Below are 10,476 nucleotides of genomic sequence, written 5' to 3' on the forward strand. Positions count from 1 at the left end.
TTGCTGGGCTCTGGAAAATCATTACAGTCCCCCAGTCCCTTGGCCACACGGGCACCTGCTCTTCCTCTGAGCCAAAGTGCCACCATTTTCCACTCAAATTTCTTCAGAGCTCCCAGGCAAGCATGAGCTGATCCCGAGGACTCATCACGGACTCTTCTGTGAACGTGTCCCTCCACCAACTGCAGTCAGCCACCTGTGAACTCACCCCTCCCACCTGCCTTCCCCACTTGTCATTGGATGAAAGAGGCTCATTGGGAAAAGCAAAGACAGAACCCCAGGACCAACAGGGAGAGGTGGGAAAACTCAAATGAGGTGGTGAGAAGTGACCTAACCACAAGTTTAGGAGTGAGAGATGAGACAAAAAAGTAGAGAAGAGAGAAGGATGGAAATATATATTCAAGGGAGAGGGAGGGAGGGAAGGAAAGATGGAGGAAGCACTTTGCCGTGGCTTCCGCAGTGGGTCCCAGATCTAACCATCCATCATCAGGTGCGGGGTGGACGATCTCTGCCCCTTTACCTATGACCAGCGGTGATGTTTTTCCAGCGATTCCACAGGAGTCAAAAACCCAACAAAGCACATCGCGGGCGCTGTAAAGGGAGCATGCTGCTCGTGTCTGTGACCACTGTATGCAAAGCTTGGCATTAGTCACAGCCAGGCCGGCTGTGACAGGCCTGAAGTGAGGGAGATTAATGCGAGGCTGGGGCACTTTATTATTGTCATTCTGTTCTTTCAGACTCTGCCTCTGACTTTCAATTTTGCTCCAGAATTAATTGTCTGCTCCCTGCAGTATGACTGATGGAGAAGGATACGCATAGCCCAGGCACCTGGCTCTGGCCTTGACAGTCTGAGGCCCAGCAGAGGATGTATTGTGTGCGGTCAGAGCAGGGGACAGACGGGCATCTCTCAAAGAATCAGCCCACGCCACACCGGCCTTCAATCAGACGTGACCGAAGATCACCCTTGGCGAAGCATTGTCTTTGCCGGTAGAGTCCCTCACATCTCACCCGGGCTCCTGTTCAGGACCCTCCCAAGGACCCAGAGCTCAGTCGGTTGGTGGAGTCCTTCTCAGCTCTCAGCTCTGTGATTCTCCTCCTTGCTCTGGTTCTGGCAGTAAATTAGGAGGTGCAGCCTCGTTGGTCCCAGCCCTCCCAGATGTAAGCATTTTTGTGGGCATGTTATACCCAGCATTGCTGGCTGTAGAAAATACAAGGCTGGTCCCACTCTCCAGTTGGAGTTGAATATTCACCTCCCACCTTCTCGTAACCCTCCTGTACCTCATCTCAAAAAAACCCATTGTTTATTTTAAAAATGTAAACTAGAAAGCCTCCCTTAATAATCAACTCCTGAGAGAAATCACAAACAAAATAGCAATGCTCTCTGCTTTAGAAGGAGTAGAGAGCCCAACAAATGGCTGTTGAGTGGATAAATGAATATATGAATGCGAGCAAGGATAAACGAATGGATGAACGAATAAGTGGGATTGTTTTTATACATAAATCCTTCCCAGTTATCTTTCAAGCTAAATTCAGATGCTATTCATTGTTCTAAAACTCAGTCAGCAATCTGGGCATGATTATTTTTTCTTTGCAAATGGAACCCAACTTTAGATGTTTAACAACTTTGGCAGGGAGGAGAGAAAGTCTTTGTGGAATACAGTTACAGCATTCACTTCCATGCTCTGGCCTGGGTGTTTGTAGTTCAGATTGCTTTTCAACATGAGGTTTAGATGTTACAATTTCAATGCAGGAGATGCAGTTTTCCTGGCCCTCCCAAAAAAAGTTCCATTAAAGAAACATCTCCCATTTCCAAAGCACCTCTTCTGCTAAACTAGATAAGACTGACACCTGGAGAAACCTCCCAATAACGGAAAGGGCAAGTGTTGATGAGCTAAGAACCGTTTTCAAGTCTGGTTCCTTGTAGAACTTTCAGGAGTTCCTTCTAAATACAGTACCTGACTATAACCTGCAATAAATTATTACAGCTTTAACTCACCTGGTACTTTCATACGATTATGGTATTATGTTAAAGGGTACAGAAATATATAATATGCTCAACTGTCTCTACAGCTGATACCAGAGGGAAAATTACCACCACTCAGTAAAGAAGATCCAACCTCATTACATTAATGATTTATCACAATGGGAAAATGTGAAAAGTAACTAGTTGCTTTTATGAAAAGAGGCAGCTTTTCCCACTGGCAACTCCTGCAGGGTCTCACAGAAGAATTTCGAAGGGGCTCCAGACAGCCACGTTTTCCCACCCCCTTTCCAAAGCTCCCTTGGAAACCGTCAGGAGAAGGTGTGCAGGCAAACGTTGGAATATCCTTCAAACTTGACATTAAGTATTCAAATGTTACTTAAGCAAAGTGTGAGCAATTAAATTAATCAATCTTCCCAGCCATGTACAGAACAGATGTTCAATAAATCCTCTTTGCTTACAGTGAAGGGGGAGAGTCCACTTTTAACTGTCCTTCAGAGATGACACTGCTCAGGCCTCCTCTGCCGGCCTCCAGGGCCACCGTCCGGTGCTTCTGCTGCGCTTGCCTTTATTATAAATAACAGCAGGCACCTGGACTACCTGTGCTACCCAGGAGGCTCAAGCTTAATGATCCTTCCGACGCCAGGCTCCACTCGCTACTGATCCCGGGGACCAGGGCTGATGGGAATGGCAAAGGAATGATGACAGGCAGTGACAGATCACTCTTGGCCGACTGGTGCAGCTGACAAGCGGTGAGGATGGCCCAGTGTTACAGAAAGGGCAGGAGAAAAGTATTCACTTGACTTTCAGAATTTTCCCAGAAAAACAAGCCAATGAGCCAAAATCACTGACACTCCCAACAAGCGTACAGACTCCAGCTTTGCTACAGGAGGGCTGGCTGGGTCTGTCCTACATAAGGGAGCACTGTCAATCAGAAGCTGTGGGTTAAGTGAGGGTTGAACACCAGACATCAGATAGCAGAAGCCTTGCTCTTTTTACAGGAGGAGTTCCCTCCCAGAGAGTAACTTCACCCCTGGGCTCCAGAAGGGGCCCTGAGGGAGTCAATTCTCCCCCTACCTGCAGACGATAGCGCAGTCTCCCAGTCACACCACCCAGGACTTGAAGTAGCCTTCTTGGCCTCCGCTCTGCCACAGAGGGGGCCGTCTCCCAACTTCACAAATAATTAATTCCCCAAAAGAGCCAGTTTGCCAAAGACAGCAAGACTTGACCTACCCCTTGTGGCGTCTCCAACTACATCTGTCTACCTAAAGAGGAGGGTGGAGAATCCCAAAGCACGGACAGGCACTTGGTCCCCCCACCATGTCCCACAGTGCCACCACCGGGACCATGACACTCCCCAGGCCGAAGCTTCTGACCCCCACCCACTGCCACCCACAAGGCCACTGACATTCAGGAGTGGCGGTTACAGTCCCTGCCCTCCAGATATACAACTTCAACCTTTTGAAGGCTGCCTTTCCATATATGGACTTTATCCACATTTTAATGAGGCTTTAAAATCTCCAAGATTAAGCTGGTATTTTATGTAGAACTGCCTGCTTTTTATGATATCCTGACATGTTGTACAACATTTGGCGACTATATTGATCCTTATAAATTCAGCATCTATATATATTCATGAAAAGTACCTTTTCTCCCCATTCGGGCCACAAGATGATCCAGACACACATTTCCCTGAGTGGAGACAATAAAACTGCAATTGTCATGGTTTGGAGCGTACACAATGTCTCAGTGTTTTCAAATTAAACCCCTTTTACCATCTGCCTGAAAACTCCTCGGCGAAGAAATGACAGTGCTCTTCCAGGTATCTGATGGTGTAAGTGCCCCTGTTTCTCCTTCAGGTGAGCCTGTTATAAATCCTGAGGGGCCCAGCGAGGACTTCCACCCACCTGGGACATTATACATCTTCATGCCCTCATGTTTGCCCGGCTACAGAGACCAACCTCCCCATGTTTCTTGTGCCATTTCATGCTTTTAATCTGAAACAAATGATTGCAGGGGGGAGAAAAAGCATTATCACCTTGGCGAAGCATCAGGAGTATTAAAAAAAAAGAAGGAGAAGAAGAAGAAGAAAGGGACTATGGGCAAATTCATCTTCAGCTGCTACAATCAATCTCTCACCTAAAGAAATACACAATAACTAGGCGGGAAAGAGTCAAGATTTATGACTTAGAAACATCTACACTGACCAGCATATACCTAGCCTTCTTGGCTCCCTCCCTACCCGAATGGCTCTCTCTAACAGTTACAATGATAAACTGTCTCTCCCTACTGTTTTACAAGTACATTAGCTTTATTTAATGAGATCTCAGAGTAATTTAACAGATGTATATAGGACATAAGACTAGGAAAACTCTTGCTACTTGGATACTTTTGCCAAGGTATTCTAGGACAGCTAATCTGAGGGGTAGCTTTAGATTCTTTGCAAAAGTATTATTCACATTTTCTGAAGGCTTTTAAAAATGATTTTAATAGAAATATTTTATTATAATCAACGAGGAGAGAGCCACTTTCACATTCACTTGCATTCAGCCCATCAAAAGCCAGGATAAATGGGCTTTCTGAAATCACGGGGACTCACTTACATATTGAATTGTCAGGAAGAATGTCACTGTCAGAAATTAATACATTTGTAAAAACGTCTTCCATTCACCCACCTCCCAGAAGGAGGAAGGAGATACCTGGGTACGAGGGCAGGGAAAGAAGGAGGGAGAGGAAGACTTTCTGAGACACAAGGCAAGGCTCCTGTTTCTCTGCCACACTCTCCTGGGGGGTTGGGGAGGTGGGGTAAGGGGGCACAGAGAGGGGAGAAAGGCTGGGTATCCTTGCCACCCTAAGAGCCTGCTCTGTTTGCCAGGGCCTCCACTGCCTGGCCAGTTCCTTTTTCCTTCCCTCACATTCCCTACCACTGGGCTCTCTGGTAGCTATAATGGAGAAATGACAATGGTATTAACTTTTTAAAAATTGCTTTAATAAACTGCCAATTAATAAGTGAGGAGAAACCACGGGAAATTACCTGGCTGAGCTTAAAATAAAATTAAAAGGGGAGGGGGGCCTTTTTCCTCCTCCCTTCTCCAAAGGCACAGGATGGGCTCTGACATACTGTGCTGCAATTTTCCAGCCAAACCCTCCTGAGACCAAAATCTATACTTGCCCAGCACCACGTACTCATCTGTGACACATTGCACTCAAAGTGGACTGTTATCCTAAGTTTGGTAAATGATTGCAACAAATCCATGGGGAAACAAAACAGAACAAGGAAAACAGCAACTCAACTGCTCCCCCTCCACCCCCCACCCCCCACCGTGAGAGCAGTTCTAACTGTGTTTGTGACTTTTTCTAAAAAAACAAAGGGGGGGGGAAATGGTCTTACTCAAGGACTGGCTGCTTTTGGTTGAAATGTTTATTTCTCTTTCAGATCTCTTAAAATTATTCGTTAACAGCCTCCAGTTGATATTTACAATTCTGCAAAAAAAAGTGTTCTCGGTCCCTTTCCTCGGAGGCTGGAACAGTCCCTCGTAAAGTGCTTTTATACGGGGTCACCTCTGAAATCGTGACACGTGACAGCAGGTAGATGTGGATTAAAGCCTGTGCGGTGTGCGTGTCAGCTCAAGGTAAACATATTTCATGGCCTTCTACAAAATATAGAATATGTTATATAGTGCTAATGGCTCCTTATGAATAATTTAGGAAATCCAATGCAGTGTCTTTAAAATCTAACATTCACAGTGAGCATAAAAACTCAGTCAAATGAAAGGTTATGAAATTAGTGGTGACCATACGAAATCACAACAAGAAATCACAAGGCACCAGCTTGCTTTGGGGGTGAGGGGCTCTGAGAGGAAGGGAGAGATGGGGGGTGAGGTGGGGCAGAGCACGCCCATCGGGGCAGGAAAAAAATCTGTTGCATGAAATTTCATTTCTTGAGAGCTATACATCAAGTTGTATTTGTTTAATGAGGTTGGCACTGGAAAGATGTATAGAACATGTCAGACACCCGGTCCCGATGCGAGTGGGGGAAAGATAACATCTCCGACTCTGACCACTCACTTAGTCTTCCAGCCGGCTTCTCTATCTGGTGGTTCTTTGGGGAATAATAAATGGGAGGCCAGAAAGGAACAAGGAGCCAAATAATGAAAAACACATACACACACAAAAGAAAAATCATAACATTGGAGAGCCAGATTTACCGACCTCACAACCACATAATCAAGAGAAAGTTATCCCTGAAGAAACTTTTTCTCAGCAGTCCGATCTTAAATAACAGGGAGCCCTGTGAAATTTACAGCACTTTTAAGATATGCAAATTGAATGCAAGGTATAGACATAAGGGTAATTAATTGTAAATCTAAGAATAATGTTTCTTTGTCAGGCTGTCTCCATGTTGTGGAATACATTCTAATGTGCCTTAACTTGGAATATTTTTTAAAGGCTGGTCTAATTAGAAGATGTTCAGAATTTCAAAATACGAGTTATTCTTATCATTTAATTTAGCCTCTCTCACATTTAATAACAATTTACTGATTGCATGAAAATATTTTAATCTTTCAAGGTTAAAGCACTCGTTTCCAAGTCCAAATAGCCAGGATCCGGGTGGAGAGACAAAGTTACCTGGAGACCCCTCGTCTGCAGGTCCTGACTAGGTTTTGGGTGTGGAGGGGTCTACAGGGTTCTGCCCACAGTTCCTGTGTGGCCTCTCTTCATCATTTGGCGCATCAGCTCAACTCCCACCTGTTGTGCTGATCTCCTTATAATGTTGGGGACAATGGGACTGATTCGCACACTTCATGTTTAGTTCTCTCTACCTGCTGATGAAAACCTCTCACATCTTATTAATGAAATCAGTGGGCAGATTCCGTGTGTAATGGAAGCTCAGAAACTCCTAAGTACAAAGACAGGGAGAGAAGTTTTCAGATCAAGAGAATCTGACACTGGGCTCTTAGCAAGAAAGCTTTTCATCAAGATGCACTTGAAGAGAAGTGGGGAAGAGGGGTGGGTGAGGGGTGAGGTGCTTTGGTGAAGCAAAGGAGACATGCAGGTTGGGAAAGTGGCTCGGTCCTCTGTCCACCCTCAAGCATCCGGCTCAGACAAATGACCACTGAGAGGATGAGACAATGGCTGCCTCTTACTCTGAGGTTGAAAACAAATAAACTCTCTGAAATTCTAACTCCCATCCCTCAGAAGAGGTTTGACCAAGGGTGGATTGTGCAACTGTGGAAGGTCGGCATGGGTGGATGGAGAGGTGGGGTGGAATGCAAGTGCAGGACTGGCCCAAGGAGAGTGCTGAAGAAAAAAGCCCCTCTCCTGGACTGGAGACATGAGTGCACCAGGACAGCATTCTTTTTCTGAGCACTTGGCACTGGGCTAGGTATATCACTTGCTGCTTTGGCAATGCCATGACAACCTCTTCAGTGTCCCGGGATACTCAGCATCATCTCTGGGCTGAGGACTCTTAAACTGAAACCCCCAGCCTGGACCTTCCCAGTGTGTACAGCTTGCAGCTTCATTGACACCTACTCTTGATGACTGAGGGTCATTTCTAGCCCACTGGGTCCCAGTAGAGCTCCTCTATTCCCACCCTACATAACTCCAGGCTTTGGGTCGCAACTCAGGTGTCACTTTCTCTGATCACTGTTTTATGGAGACCACCTCCCTCTTTTCTCTGTATTATATTCCTCTACTTACTTACATAAGAGAAACATACACAACTTGCATTCATTTCAATTATGTGCAGTTGTTTATTTCATGTTGTCTGTGTGATCCACTAAGAGAAGCTAGGAGGTAGGAAGGACAGAGGTGCTCTCTGCCACACCTACTGCCCAGCCTGCTGCCCCTAGCCTTTCATTTGCCAAGAGTGGATTCTCTCTCAGTGGATAAGTTGACAGTGACTTGGCTTCCAACTCAGATTATGGTGTAGTCTGTACCTCCTCCCTGAGCCTCTCAATAGTCCTGCAGCCACTCCCATGTTGCCATATGCAGAAAGAGCATCTGGCATATTGCAGTCACCTCTGGGCACTTTGTGGACAAATGAGCTGAACAAGAGCCAACTGAACAAGAACAAGGACTCTGGAAAGTGAATCTTCCAAGGCTTGGTTTAAAGGATTGATAATGCTGAGCATGGAAGGGGGAAAAAAAAAAAAGACTGAATGGAATTGTGACAATTCTTTGAAAGATAGGATGGAGGGATTTAAATTGATCTGTAGAACTGCAGAGAGCATACTTAGGGCACAGAAATGAGAAGGCAGGGCACATGGTTGAAAGAGCTGGATCCTAGAGCAAAACATCTGTGGACTCAATTTCAGCCCACCACCGACTACTTTGTGGGGCCGGGGCAAATACTCCATTCTGCCATGACTGTGCTCAACCCTTGTTGAGAGGACTTAGTGAAAAGTTTGCAATGTACCTAACTGCTGACCGTTAAAGAGAGAGATTTAGGAAAACAAATGTCCTCCAAACCTTAAACTTGTAGGAAATGGCGAGGTTACATTGAGATTAGTGGTGGAATGACTTGACTGTTAATTTTTCAGCAGCACATGCTGCATCTCAAGTTTCTTATAAAAGTTGAGCCATTCCCTGCCAGTGCGTGCATGCTCAGTCACTTCGGTTGTGTCCGACTGGGACCCCGTGGACTGACCATGGGATTCCTCTACCTATGGGATTCTCCAGGCGAGAATTCCGGAGTGGATTGCCATGCCTTCCTCCAGGGGATCTTTCCAACTCAGGAATCGAACCTGTTTATTTTACATCTACCTGCATTGGCAGGCGGTTTCTTTACCATTAGTACCACCTGGGAAGCCTATTTCCTGCCCAGTCTCTCAAATATATGTGTGATTCTCCAAAAGGCTATCTTCCCTTCCCTGAAGAATCACCAGCCTGCCACTGCTGACCAAAGTCACTTTGAATCCACTGAGACCTGAGCCCCAATTCCAGTAAATGGAAGTCACCCCAGACATTCATCCCAGTCACTGAAGTTCTCAATATGCATGCTGTGGGAACAGCTCTCAAAGTCTCCCTCCCACAAAAAAAAAAAAAAAAAAAAAAAAAAAAAACCACCCTAAAGGGAACAGAAAGGAGAGCCAAAGGCTCAGAGAAAGTCTGCATGGTACACACTGGCGACAAAGGGCTTGATTCCAGAATAAGTAAAGAATGCCTACAAATCAAAAATAATAATAAAGCCAACCCAAGGTACACGATGGACAAAAATCTTGAATGGATACTTCACTAAAAAAGATACAGGAAGAGATGATATGCACATGAAAAGATACTCAACAATGAAATGCAAATTAAAGCCACAATGAGATGTTGTCTCATACCTAGCATCTTGGCTAAAATGGAAACGACCCCAAGTGCAGACAAAGATGAGAAGCAAAAAGAGGTCTCACGTGCTGCTGGACGGAGGAGGAAATGCGACACTTGGGAAAAAGCCTTTAAAATTAAACTAACAGTTACAATTTGACCCAGGAAATTTCACTCCTGGCTTTTTTTTTTTTTAGGTGAAATTAATTTTAATAATATATTTAACCTAGTATATCCAAAGTGTGCTTTCAACACTTATCAATATAAAATATTATTAATGAAGCACTTTACATTATTTTTGTTACACTAAGTCTTTGAAAACCAGTTTTAAAATAAAAAATAAAGCTAATAAATAAATAAAGATGTCTCTTATGTCTCCTGCATTGGCTGGCCAGTTCTTTACTGCTAGTGCCACCTGGGAAGCCCACAAAATACATACTGGGCTTTAATATTTTATTTAAAAATATTTTGAAAAATTAACTGTCTTAAAAATTTGTTTACAAAAAGACTTGAATCCAAATGTTCATGACAGCACAATTCCTATCACAGCCCCCAACTGGAAAAACCTAATGTCCACCAACTAAGGGTTTGATAAACATGTAGTTTCACAGTGATAAGCTATTATTCAGAAATAATTTTTTTAAAAACTATGGCTATATGCAACAACATAAAAGAATTTCAAAAATATTTATGTGGTTTTTTTTTTTTTAATAGGAGGTCCTATCGCCGACAAAAGAAAGCTGTGGTGTTAGAGGCCGTGTCCAGGTTGCCCTGACATCTTCCTATGGAGCAGTGGGGTACATGGAAGCAAAGAGCACCAGCTCGAAGATTAGACAGGAATGAGCGTGGAGGCTGACTTATGACAGGGTGGGTGAGAACATCCTAGTAGGGCAGAAATGGTCCAGCTCCAGAAAGGATGTGGCTCCTTAAATGTGCACACTGCTCAAAACTCATCCAACTGTCCACTTGAAATCTGTACATTTTATTGTCTATAAATGTGCTTAAATAAAATTGACCATACAAAGAAAAACAGTTACAATAAAATTTCCCTCATCACTTTCAATTATGCTCAGTTGGAAAAGGGCGGGCCCAACGTACTGTCTCTTTCCTTTGCTTGTTTTATTGGAGTGTAATTGCTTTACAATGTCGTGTGAGTGTCTGCTGTGCAACGTGAATCAGCTCTA

General features: G+C 44.4%; 1 long non-coding RNA gene across 1 annotated transcript; it reads left to right on the forward strand.

Annotated features, from left to right (window-relative positions):
* The first annotated feature begins 2,623 nt into the window (after positions 1-2,623).
* On the forward strand, positions 2,624-10,219 carry LOC129631379 (uncharacterized). Its single transcript, XR_008704015.1, has 3 exons — positions 2,624-2,730; positions 5,415-5,610; positions 10,007-10,219. It is a non-coding gene; the product is annotated as an uncharacterized LOC129631379 (long non-coding RNA).
* The last annotated feature ends 257 nt before the right edge of the window (positions 10,220-10,476 follow it).

This window comes from Bubalus kerabau, chromosome 17, assembly GCF_029407905.1.
Source record: "Bubalus kerabau isolate K-KA32 ecotype Philippines breed swamp buffalo chromosome 17, PCC_UOA_SB_1v2, whole genome shotgun sequence".
In the NCBI taxonomy this organism is placed as follows: Eukaryota; Metazoa; Chordata; class Mammalia; order Artiodactyla; family Bovidae; genus Bubalus; species Bubalus kerabau.